The following is a 12,290-nucleotide window of genomic DNA, read 5'->3' as shown; positions in this document are numbered from 1 at the left end:
CACCGTTCTCCCTCACTGCTTGCTTATCACTGGTTCATGGAGTCAGAAGACACATGATTGGCGATACCAGGAGCCCCAGTGGTGCAGTGCTTCGCATATGCTGACCCGGTCTTAGAGATGGGCCTTGGCCATCACTCCCGATCTACACTTGAAAGCTGGGTCAAAGAGCAGTAGGGTGCTTGTCCATAGTTCTCAGATGAGAGAGGCTGAGGCTTAAACGCAGGCCACCTGAGTGGCTCAGCCTCCAGTAACAGTGCATGATGGGGCGGCAAGGCAGGCCCTGGAGAGCCTCACTGGCAGCCAGGCCTGAGTTCCGGAGTGGACCGATGCACAGAAGGTATTATCAGGGGAAGAATCATGTCCATATGTGCTGGGGCCTCTTCCCACCTGTGGTCCATGTCTACTTTCCCATACTGACCCCCGGGGGGTGGGGGAATATCCCCTTCCCAGTCACTGCAGAGGGCTGGGCCTGCCCACTGTGGCCCTTACCTGGAGCTCTTGTCTCCTCAGAGACGCTGGGCCTGACAGCCTGCTGCCGCTCTGCTGTCTGCTACCCCTGCTCATTGCTGTCTTCTTGCCTTCAGCAGGTAAGAGTTCTGCCAAGTTCCACTGCCCCCCAACTCTTAGCACTTTCCAGACTCTTCCACTCAATCAACCTCAAATTTGTCACTCGGCTGCATTACTTACTGGTGTGAAATTTAGAATCTTAATTTAGATCTCCCCAAGTTTGCAATTGCCCTAGCAATTCTTGGGGAGGACAGGAAATGTGGGGCATGCAGAGAGACATCCGTCTCTATGACCATCAGGGCAGGTGGTACCCAGAGACCCTGAGATAAGCCCAAGATGGGAACAGAGAACAGGGAGTCCCAAAGCCAGCATGGCCCTCACATTTCCAGCTGCTTAAAAAGGTCCTTGTCAGTGAAGGCTGGAGCAGAATCTGCCCGGAGCCAAAGGACATGCCTGAGTGGGTCACACTGGGCTCACTGGAGCCTGTAATGATAGCGTAGGAAGGGGGAAGAAGGAGAGGATGAGGTTGAGGGGAACAGGATTCCACATTGGCCCCAGGAACAGGCAGGGACTCTCAGCAAGCATTGTGTTGGAAGACAGCTGACCACAGGCCCAGGCTGAGCCACAGAAGCTGTGCATGTTGAGATATCCTTTGCATATCACATCCTCCCAATTCTGTTGTCTTCTGCCTTTGCCAACAAAACCTGGGGGACCCCACTACATTTTTCTAGAGTCTGTACCTACTGTGAACCTTGTCCACCTCTGCTCTGCCTCCAAGAGAAGGGACCCAGTAAAGATGCAGCGTTCCCACATGCACAGGCTAGGTTTGGTGCATGGAGTTTGGAGCCCCAATACTCACTGGGGTGCCTGCACTGAGATAAAATTCAAATCCAGGTCGCCCTACCACCACACACTTACAACCACCGAGCGATGCACACACAAAGCCTGCTTCCTGTGAGGCTTGGAAAGCAGGTCTTCTTTAATTAATGACTTGCTGTGTAATTGCAGAATTGCATGCGGTGGGCCGCTGTCTGCAATGGGCTTTCGAGACAATTTTGGCGCCAGCAGCCTGAAATGGGCACACTGCGCCTGAGTGTCCAGGGACTCAGTGCCTATCCATCAAACTGCCTCCCCCAGCCCTGGCAAACCCATCCCTTCTCCCACACCTAGACTTAAGCCCATCTTCTGCCTGTTGCTAGAGGGATGCTGCCTCTGCCTGCTGGGTATGCCACGCTCCATTCCTAGGGTGCTGACCTTCCTTCCAACTGCAAGAAGAGCTCAGGAGGGCCGCTGCATTTTGGACCCTAGGTGCACATCTTCTATGCTTGTGCTCTGTCCACTCACTGGAGGCTAAATGCCCCACAAGAGTGGCTCTCTCACCTTCCACAGTGCCTCTATGGCTCCATACTCTATGGTTTCCCAGGACCCGGGACTGGATCTCGGGTGCTGATAAATGACTTAGCAAGCACAAGTAGATCAACAGACATGCCCAGTACACATAACTCAGAGATACAGGAGGCATAGAGGGGCCTAGTGGGTGCTACAGTCCCCTGTTGTCCCTGATGGGGTTGAATTGCATGTCCTTTTCATTACCTGAAGATATCTTCAGGTCTTAAGCCATGGTAGTTGACCTCATAAAAAAACAGGGTCTTCATAGATGTGAACAAATGGAAAGCAATACTGTCCTAGACTAAGTTAGGTGTTCCTAAACCCAGTGACACACACATAGGGACAGCCAGCCACAGGACGGCACAGGTTGTGTTAGTTAGACCTTAATTGCTATGATCAAATAGCTAGGGAAAAGTTCACAGGAGGGAGTCATTTGGGCCCGTGGTCTTAGAGACTTGTATCATCTATGGCTCCTTTGATGCTGGCCCACGGTGAGTCAGAGCACCATGGCAGGGGGAGCCTGTGGCAAAGGCTGCTCACCTCATGGAGGACAAGAAGCAGAGAAAAAGCCAGGAAACAACCAAGAGAGAGATGATCTGAAGGGCACACTCCCATCCTTTACTTCCCCCATGTATGAAGGTCTCCAGTGCCTCCCTAAACATTATCGCCAGCCATAAAACCTTAGATACAGTAACTTGGGAGGGCAAATAACAATTAAAATTCAAGCCACAACAGAGGCAAGAGTGGCTGTGATACAGGTACGAGCTGGGAATGCCAGGGGTTCCATTTGTGTCCACCTCCCCAGTGCTGGGATTGCTATTGTGTTCCATGACATCTGCATTTTTTAAATGAGGGCTCTGGAGATCAAACTCAAATTCTCATGCTTACCAGTCAGGGCATCTATCTTTCCAGACTGCAGCTGAGATAGGTAGGTAGGTAGGTAGGTAGGTAGGTAGACAGATAGATAGATAGATAGATAGATAGATAGATAGATAGATACATAGATCCAGAAGACTTTTTGTCCCCATCATTGCCACTGCCACAGGCCCTTTTGTCTCACCATCAATATTCCACAGAAATAGTCCCAGGCCTGTCCATATTACAGGTGTGTTGAGTTGCAGGCCCTTTGACCATTAGTCTCATCAGGGAACAATTAACAGCCTTCAGCCTTCCTTTAACCCTGCATGAGGTATGAGGGCCTCTCTAGGGAACACTGGGATTACATCCCTGCTCATGGTACCCCAAGGTCAGGGCCAGGTGAGCAGCAAGTACCCTGAGATCAGGGAGGAGTACATGGCAATGACTTTACTCCTAGGGACCCTGGGAAGGCTGGGTGACAGGTGTGATGTGTCTCCAACTCATCAGAGGATATCAGCAGCCCACTGCTGATCAGGAGTGATTGCTTTCAGCCATGGAGTCAGTCAGGAGGAGATTTATCAAACTGTTAACTGTGCTTATGGCAAATCACTTTAATGATGTGTGAACATTTAATTAGATGGCTACTAAATGCCTCAGATTGGATGAACAGCCCGTGAGCTTGATCATGAGATTTCAAGGTCCAAGTGAACAGGACTTCCGGGCTGGACCAGAGAGACCCTTCCCAGTGGGAACCTGTGCCCTGGGGTTTTTCAGGCTGTGTTCTGAATCTGATGAGGCCTAGAAACGTGCAGTTAGGATTCCAAGGAAGTCTCACTCTCCTAGGAAGATAGCTGCAGCACTCGCCTGGCAAGCGTCTCCAGACAGATGGCACAGGGCCCCAACTCTGAGAGGACACATGTGCACAAGGAGAATAACTACCATGAGTGCAGGGATGGAGCCTAGCTAGGGAAAGCCCTCAACCTCCTTGCTGAGCATAGATGTTTATTTGAATTGTACAGACAGGAACTGGATGCACCGTCTATACTGTATGGTGCATGGCTGTGCCGGAGGGCAACAGGAAGAGACTGGTTGAAGCCACTGCTCAGCCTTGTAAGGCAAACACACAGGCCCATGACACAGCAATCGAGACCTCTGCCCTGACTCATGGAGCTGAGAAAGGCTTCAAGGAGGGGAAGAAATGGTGTTGGGGAAGACCTGTGTATATGTCAATAAAGCACTGTTGGCCAATAGGGAAGCAAGATAGGTGGGACTAGGAGTCGAGGAGGACTCTGGGTAGGAGAAACACAGGGAGTCAAGATGTAACTGCCATAGGGATAAGAAGCCCGGAAAGTTCTCCGGTAAGAGAAATACTTAGATTAACAATTATGGGGTAATTACTTAAGTCAGAGCTAACCAGTAAGAAACAAGCAAGGCCAACAGCTTCATAATTAATATAGCCTCCTGTGTGTTATTTTGGACTGATGCAGCTCTGGAACCAGGCTGGTGAGAAGGCTTCTCTTTACAAAATGGAATGCTGACCAAGCCTGGCAATTTGGAAACAGGAAATGCAGGCACTACTTCGAAGTTACTGGTGTCACTGCCAGGCAAGCAGGCCTGCCCTGCCAGCTGTGAGTGGGAATCAGGGCTTCTTCACCAGCCACATGCGGTTCTTCCAGGCAGGGACAGTACCTGGTAAGAGTGTGCCACCACCTCATGCACAGTGCTCACACATGTGCTCATGGACCTGCATGTACATATGCACACATTCAACCTGGGTACACACATGATCTGTGCACATATTCTGAGTGCCCATGTGCACACGTGTGTATATACATAAGTGTGTCCACCACACACACATATGCCTGTGTCCTGCATGCACACAGCTTCACACAGACAAATGTGTGTGCATACTCATTCCTTTTATGTCACACACATGTGTACATGCACATGTTCTTCCGCGCTGCACACATGTCATAAACACACCCCACACTCCGGCAGGGAAGAGCCCTCCACCTCTTTGCTGAGCACAAGAGTTTTATTTGCAGTTTTCAAACAGAATTCAAGGCTCAGAGTGGCCTTCCACACTGCTCTGTATGTGGCTGTGCACGAGACCCTCAGGGAAAGACTTACAAACATCCAACTCACACATATCCCCTGTGACACTCAGTCTCTGACTCACTCCGTGCTCCCACATTTGGAAGTAGAGGGGCCAGGGATGCCCATCTGTACCCACTACCCTGCACCAGCATGTCATAGTCTAGTGCCTCCTTCAAAAGGCGCGTGGACGCCCAGTGCTCTCCCCCATGGTGCCTGGCCCACACCTCTGCCTGGAGGCCCAGTAGCAGCTGTGCTGCCAACAACGCTCCGACTATGCTTGGAGCTGGCCAGCCACCCCGAGAAGCCCTCAGTGATGAGACGCAACCAGACAGGCGCAAGGAACAGCCCTGCAGTCATGTAAAATGCAAGAGAAACTCTGTGCCCATGCTGCTGCCAGCAGGACACGGCCCAGCCCCCCCGTCTGGGGGCCGTTTAACCCAGGCCCTGCGCAACGAGATCCTCATTTAAAGGAAGCCAACAGCTTAGCATGTTCTTTGAGAGGCATCATGTGGAGGGGGCGTGGAGAACCTCAAGGTCATGTGGCCTCTGAGAACCAATCTCACCCAGCACCCAGATGGATGCTTCCAGATGAGTCAGGCCGTGGGAAGAGAACAGGCGTTTTTCTGCAGTCAGCTAGCAGCCTGGGGCAGCCCAGAGTATGATTGACCTGGAGAGAAATCGTGCATCTGCCAGCTGGCGAGCCGTGGGCTGCCCTGCAAATCCCACACACGGGTCACCGACACAGGCCATGGTGCCCTCTGCCTGAGTGGGGGAGTGGGGTGCTGCCTGCTTCCTGTGCATCTCCCACAGAGCACCAGGTAGAGATGGGAGAGACAAAAGCATTGGGGACGTGCAGAGAAACCTCAGGCTTGGCTTGAACTAGCTGAGTGACTTTGGATGAGCCTCCAAGCTTCTCTCCCGCATAAGGGAATCACTTAGCATGGCGGATAGCTAGCTTGCTTCAACAGCGCTGGAAACCCTGAGGCAAGAGCAAATGGACCACCCCCTCCCCTCCCACAAAACCTCCTTGAGACAGAGGAGTTGGGCAACCATCAGATCTTCAGGAGATACTGCGCAGCAGAGGGCCCTCACTCAGAGAAGGAACCCAGGCAGGAGAGCTGAGAGACTCCATCAGACTCCCTCCCACAGGCGTCCCTGGAACTGCAGAACCAGAAGAGAGTGTATGAGCAAAGTAGACACAGAAATAATGGCCAAGAACTTACTGACATCTATGACATGGTATCCTAGTTAACTTTAACTGTCAGCTTGACACAGCCTAGAGTCAGTCTCATTTGAGGGATTGTCCTGCTCAGAATGGCCTATGACATGTCTGGGATGGATTGCCTTGGTTGTTAATTGATGTTGCCCACTGTGGGAGCACCATTCCCTTGACAGTCGATTTTGAGCTATTTAAGAATGTTAGCTAAGTACGAGTGGTTATGTGCTGCCTGACCTGGTTCTGGGAACTGAACCCAGGTCCTCTGTAAGAACAGCAAGTGCTCTTAACCACTGATCATCTCTCCAGCCCCATTAAAAATATGTGTTAAGGTATTTTATCACTGTGGCATGGCTGGGGACTGTCTGTCTCTTGCACATTGCCTTTTACCTATTGCTACACAAACAGGAATGGCTTCCTCAGCCTGGACTCCAGGATGAGCCAGTGCTATTGGAATGAACCCAGTGGAGGATGTAGGGACACCACCATTCCCCTGGCCTGTGGTGATATCTTGTTTGTACAAATAAAGCATGTCTGAAGATCAGAGGGTGGAGATTGCCACTAACTAACCATAGGGGTCTGGAGGTGTGTAAAGAGACAGGAAATGAGATGGCTGGTGGAGAAAGGAACGTGGGCTGGAGGAAACAGGGACTTGCTCTCTTTTCTGCTGGAAAGCTATTGAGATAAAGGTGGCTTTGGCTTGCTCCTTCTCTCTGATCTCTCAGCATTTTCCCCTATATCTGACTCCGGGCTTTTATTATTAAGACCGATTAGAACTCGTGTTACACTGGCCTCTCTGGGTCAGTCTCCCAGGGGCCCTTCTGTGGAGTGTGTGCCCTTTAACCTGCTCAGGCCCCTCCCCGTTCTCCCTGGCGACTGATCTCTCAGCTCATCTTTGAGATGGGCTGCCACCTTTCCCACCTTCCCGGTGTTTTTCTGGAAGCTACCAACCACTTGCCCCTACCTAGCCTGGGAGGATATGTAACCTGCCTGAGTCAATTAGGAGCTGCCCTGGGGTACTCCACCCAGATTCTGGAGGGAAAGGGTGTCAGGGAGAGTCTGTGAGGGCTTGCTGGCTGCACTCTGTCCCTCAGACTGGGTGGGGCTCTACTCCACACTGCAATTACCCCCTGGAGTCTGAGGAGCCTGGGGCTTCCGGCAGCCTAAAACAGGCTGAGCTCTGCTATCTTCCTCCTGAGGGGTGCGGGCTCATCAGCCCAGCACCTCTTCTCCCTGGCTACAGATCTCCCATCCCACTGTCTCCCAGAGCAGGCCAGCGAAGCAAAGCTCTGTGCCAGTCTGGCCCAAGCCTGAGGCCAGGGCCAGTGCACAGACAGGCCCAGACTGGCCCCTGCTCTTGGCAAGAGCTGCTAGAACATGGATGGACGCAGCTGTCTTCCTCCCCAGAGCCCCACCGCCCCCTCCAGACCCCATTAATTGGGCCACATCTGGTGATTATAGAGCATCTCCCATCTCATCCACACAGGCTCCCACCATCTGCCTCTGACAGGAGCCAATCCAGGATGTACACTCTTCCCTTCCCAGGGCCCACACTGTACCCTTTTGAACAGCCTTATATGTGTGCTTGACACTTCTGTTCAGACTTTCAGGTGTCACGCCCACTTGTACGTAATGACTGACTGTGACTCCCCAAATTCTAGGCTTTCATGTCCCTCTACTATCATACCAGAACTTGGTGCCAAGTGTGAACCTTGGGCCACAGCAGGCCTGTGGGAGCTGACCTGGGTCAGGAGTGACCCAGAAGACCCCCATCCCCACCCTAGGCACTCGCAGCCCAAGGGAAAGGAGAGCAAAGCCACAGATCATTTCAGCACGATGCCATCGCCAGCCTCTCGTGGCTGTGCTGCCCGTCATGGGGAAAGTGAGGAGACAGCAGGCAGATGACTGCAACTCTGGAGCAGCAGGCCTTGGGGTTAAAAGATGTCAAGGCAGGGCAGACACCTGAACCACAGAGCAACATGGGCTCATGAACAGGTATTTGTCCTCCAGCCTGGCTCTTGCAGGAAGACACGAGTCTGGGTGACCACCCATGGCTGGACAGAAATGTCAGATAGCAGAGCTGAAACCTGCCAGTATGACGAGCAGGGGCCTGGGGTCTCATAGTACTTTCATTGTCTGGATAGACAGACAGGAGGTAGGGGAAGTCCAGGGCAGTAGATGGGTCAGGCAGGGCTGTAGTTCAGCTCCAGGACAAAGATGTCCAACAGGGATCTGGCACAAAGATGTGCTCTGGGCCTGCATAAAGGTGGCTAGAGCGGTGGACAGGAGGACATTTCCTAGAGAGGTAGCAGGATGACTGTCACACCATATAGACACTCCTGGCTCAGCCCCAGGCCATGATAGCATGATGGGTTTCCTGTCTACTTTTGCTAGGGTCATAAATATCCACTCAGTACCTAGATGTCAAGTCTGGTCTAGGCACCCAGTCAGAGATGGAAGAGGTTAACAATATTCTCATGAATATTCTAGAAAGTGCACACAGAAAACAGATGCAGCCATAGGAAGTTAGGACATAGCTCACGGTAGATGGAGCACAGCCCCCCCCCACTCCCCTGACTGTGCAACTAGATGCTTGGGATGCATGTGTGTGAGACCCCCTGGGAAGGGGAACTGCCTGGGAAGGAAGGTCACTTGTGAAGGTTTGAGGAGAAGTGTAGGTTTCCCTTTGGGGAGGTGGTGCTCCTAGACCCCAGGCCTACTGCTATCAACAGCATTCATGGGGACTCCTTGGATTGCACCTGCCTGAATGGGACGTTCAGAGAAGAAACCGTAAGGTTCTGTGGATGGACCATGATGACCACATCATCACTGAGACTCAGGGACATTATCAAAGGCACAAAAGTCCCTCGTGGACTCCATCCCTGAAGGACATCGTTGTCATCAGAGCAGATCCCAGGGCTACAGAGGTTCTAGGGGTTCTGGCCCAAGACACATCCCCAAAGTCAGAGCCAGGAGGGGTCCTGGTGGGGTGAGCTTTGAAATGCAAGCAAATGGCACCCACTTACACCCAAGAGTCACCCTAGCAAGCCCATCCCCCTTTCCAGTGAGGTCCTCCTCACAGATTCGGAATAATGGTGGAAATGTATTGCATTCTCCACAGGGCTGATGTGTGTTTGTGTAAAATGGCAAGATTCTATTTTCCAGTGAAATCAAAACAAAAGAGACGGCTGCCTGTTTTAAGTGGTGTCCACTTTGCTTCATTTAGGCTTTCCACAGTGACAAGCCTTGACTTGAAATGCTTGCCCTGACTGAGCACTTCCCAACAAAGGCAGTCAGCAAGACTTTGAAATGTAGTTCAAAGGCCCTGATGGGCAGTCTTGGGGGACCCCAGTGGGTTGCTCATTAAATGCCACAAACTCCAGCTTCTTTCTCTCTTTTTGTTTTTATTTTTGATCTGATTTGTCTGTTTTTCTTTTTCAAGACAGGATTTCTCTGTGTAGTTCTGGCTGTCCTGAAACTCATTCTGTAGACCGGGCTGGCCTCGAACTCAGTGTAACTCTACCTGTCTTTGCCTCCTGAGTACTGGGATTAAAGGGGTGTACCCTCATACTTAGCCTGAATTCCAGTTTCTCATTTAATACAGGAAAAGTCACTTAGAAGTTTTCTTATTAAATCTGAATATGAAAAATTGCTTATGTCTCACCAGGGTTATGTAATATAAAGGAAATGTGACGCATTTTCCCTCCAAATCCCTTGTCACTTGGGGTGTTGCGCAAACACTGCCCTTTTCTGTGTGGCATGGTGTAAAGGAGCCTAACAAAACCTTCCAGGCAGTGAAGGGAGGCTGTCCCTGATGGGAACTGGCTTCCAAGAGGGGTGACTAGGCCTACAGCTGGGGCTGGGGACCAGGAAAACAGTAGGAGCCAAGGCCAGGGTGCTGGACCCCACCTCGAGAGGCCTGGCTGAGCTCTGAGTCTGGGGCTTCCATGGGGGCAGGAGGGAGGATTTCACAGCGGATGGCAAAGCCTGATGTCCCAAGGGGGTGGCACCAGGCTGCAGACCCTTTCTCCCCTCCTCACTGGAACCCAGTAGCCTGCGATGGAAGCAGAGGCTCAGCTGAGGGCATTTCAGGAAACTTGTTGCTGCACGGCCCAGGGGCCCTGCGGTCATCCGGGTGACACTTAGCAGGGGAAGCTGGTGTCCCTAGGGAGCAATTGGACACTTCTGAGCACTTTGGAGAAGTGACCCCCACTCCAGAGACCTGCCCCCATTCCTGAGATGAGCTCCTTCCCAGTGGGCTGAAGTGGAGAGTTTTGGCACTTGGGGTGTACAGCTGGGATGAGGGAAATTAGCCCGCACGCATTAATGCAAGGCCGTGTGAAGATAATGTGCTCTCAAGGAAACGGGATCGATGCGCTCGGCCCGAGCACGGGTCTTCCAAAGAAATCCAAGGCCAGCTCGGTTGCAGGGCTCTGTGACCAACTCCACCGTCTGTGAAGCTACGAGGACTCCAAACAAGGTAGTCGCAGGAACCTGGCCACATCACCAACACGGGTGGAGCACCTGGGCCTGGGCAAGCATTTCCTCCTGGCACCATTTCCTCCTGAGCCATCTAGCCTGTTTAAAGAGTCCTTTTAGATCCCTCTCATCACTTCTGTCTGTTTCCCTTCTGCCTTCCAAAATGCCTCCTGGGGCATCCAGGCCACCAATGCTGAGATATGTGCCACTCGGAGTGTGCTGTGGATCCCAAAGGGCCAGCTACGGTAGTGTGGGGAAAGCTAACAACCCCGGCTGATGGTGGCCTGTGACCCATCTCAATGCTGTGTTTCCTTCCCAGTGTCTCGTTCCGCCCCATGACTGCCAGGGAATCCATCTGCGGATGAGAGTGACCATGGCTCCCTGACCCCAACCCTGGGCTGGGGTCAGGTCGGCCTGTCTGTCATCACAGTGGCCCCCAGTGAGACTGGGCTACTGGGGAGGAACACCTAAAGCTGTCTGCAAGTTGCTCTGCAGGATGGTCATGCCTCTGCTGTGCGTGGAGGAAAGGGGACATGGAGGTCAGTGTCCCCGTGAGCCACTGAGCAGCTACATGACAGCTTCCCTCACTGTTTAGCCAAGCAGTCATCAGAAATAGAGTGACGTAATGAGCACAGTTACAGCAGCCTGCACGTCACATCAGCAGTCAGTCCGGCCATGGCAGAAAACAGGTGAGCCTGGGTGTGGGGTTAGGTAATGGTGGATAAGGCCGGGGCCTTCCTGAGGTGTGGAGATGCTGCTGTTTCTCCGCAGTTCTGGGCCAGTCAGACGTGTCACTGAAGGCCCGTTGACAGGAGAGCATGTTGGCTATATCCTGGGACTGGGACAAGTGGACACAGTGCTGGTAAGAGCCAGCCAAGCCACGCCACCAATTGCCACTCACTCACGCTCAAGGCCATGCTCCATCCACACTCAATGTTATTCAAAGGCAGAGCAGGACCTCCACCAGCTGTGAGACAACGACAGTGGTCTCTTTGGGCTCTCAGAGGCTTCCTTCAGAACCCAGACAGACCTGGAACCCCCCAGGGTGACAGTTTGGCAGCAGTCGTTAAGTATCCTTCCTGCCATGTGCCCATACCCACAGCCCTAAAAAGTGAGCTGTCATGTACCATGTTGACTGAAGGTATGCCCTGGATATGAAACTGCTAAGAATTTATTAACTAATCCAAGTCTGTGGGAGCGATTTTCAACAGAAAAGGATCAAAAGCAGGGTGACTGTCAGCCTGCTAAGCTATCCAGTGACTCCCCAAATTCTTAGCTCCCAGGTCAGACCTCAGCCCACTCCCGTAATCACAATCCCTGGCATAGGTTGCTCTCTCCACCTCTGTGATGCCTGTCTCTCTCCTCTGCTCTCCCAGACTCCTATCTCAGACCTTGCGGCTGGAGTCAGGCAGGTCCCCTGAATGCATCTCTGCAGAGGCCGGCCCTGCATGGAGAGGCAGAGCTACAGATGTGAACAGCTATTTACCGTTTAACTGGATTTTCAATTAACATGAAGTTTATTAAAGTTAACGTTGAGTGGGGGCGATGGTTCAGTGTTAAGAGTGCTGACTACTCTTGCAGAAGACTCAGGTTTGGTTCCTAGCACCTATGTGATGACTCAAAATCGTAACTTCAGTTCGGGGAATCAGATGCCCTCTTCTGGCCTCCACAGGCACTGCATACACTACATGCAGGCACGGGCTGGGTGAGGTTGTGTATGCCTTTAATCCCAGCACTGGGGTGA

The 12,290-nt window shown here is 52.3% G+C and overlaps 1 long non-coding RNA gene across 1 annotated transcript; it reads left to right on the top strand.

Annotated features, from left to right (window-relative positions):
- Window positions 1-229: 229 nt before the first annotated feature.
- Window positions 230-6,804, top strand: LOC110340670. The gene is made up of 3 exons (XR_002382476.2): window positions 230-337; window positions 511-587; window positions 4,242-6,804. It is a non-coding gene; the product is annotated as an uncharacterized LOC110340670 (long non-coding RNA).
- The last annotated feature ends 5,486 nt before the right edge of the window (window positions 6,805-12,290 follow it).

This window comes from Mesocricetus auratus, unplaced genomic scaffold, assembly GCF_017639785.1.
Source record: "Mesocricetus auratus isolate SY011 unplaced genomic scaffold, BCM_Maur_2.0 Super-Scaffold_100006, whole genome shotgun sequence".
Lineage (NCBI taxonomy): Eukaryota > Metazoa > Chordata > Mammalia > Rodentia > Cricetidae > Mesocricetus > Mesocricetus auratus.
The sequence above is the reverse complement of the archived record's forward strand: the minus strand, read 5'-3'. Positions and strand labels throughout refer to the sequence as shown.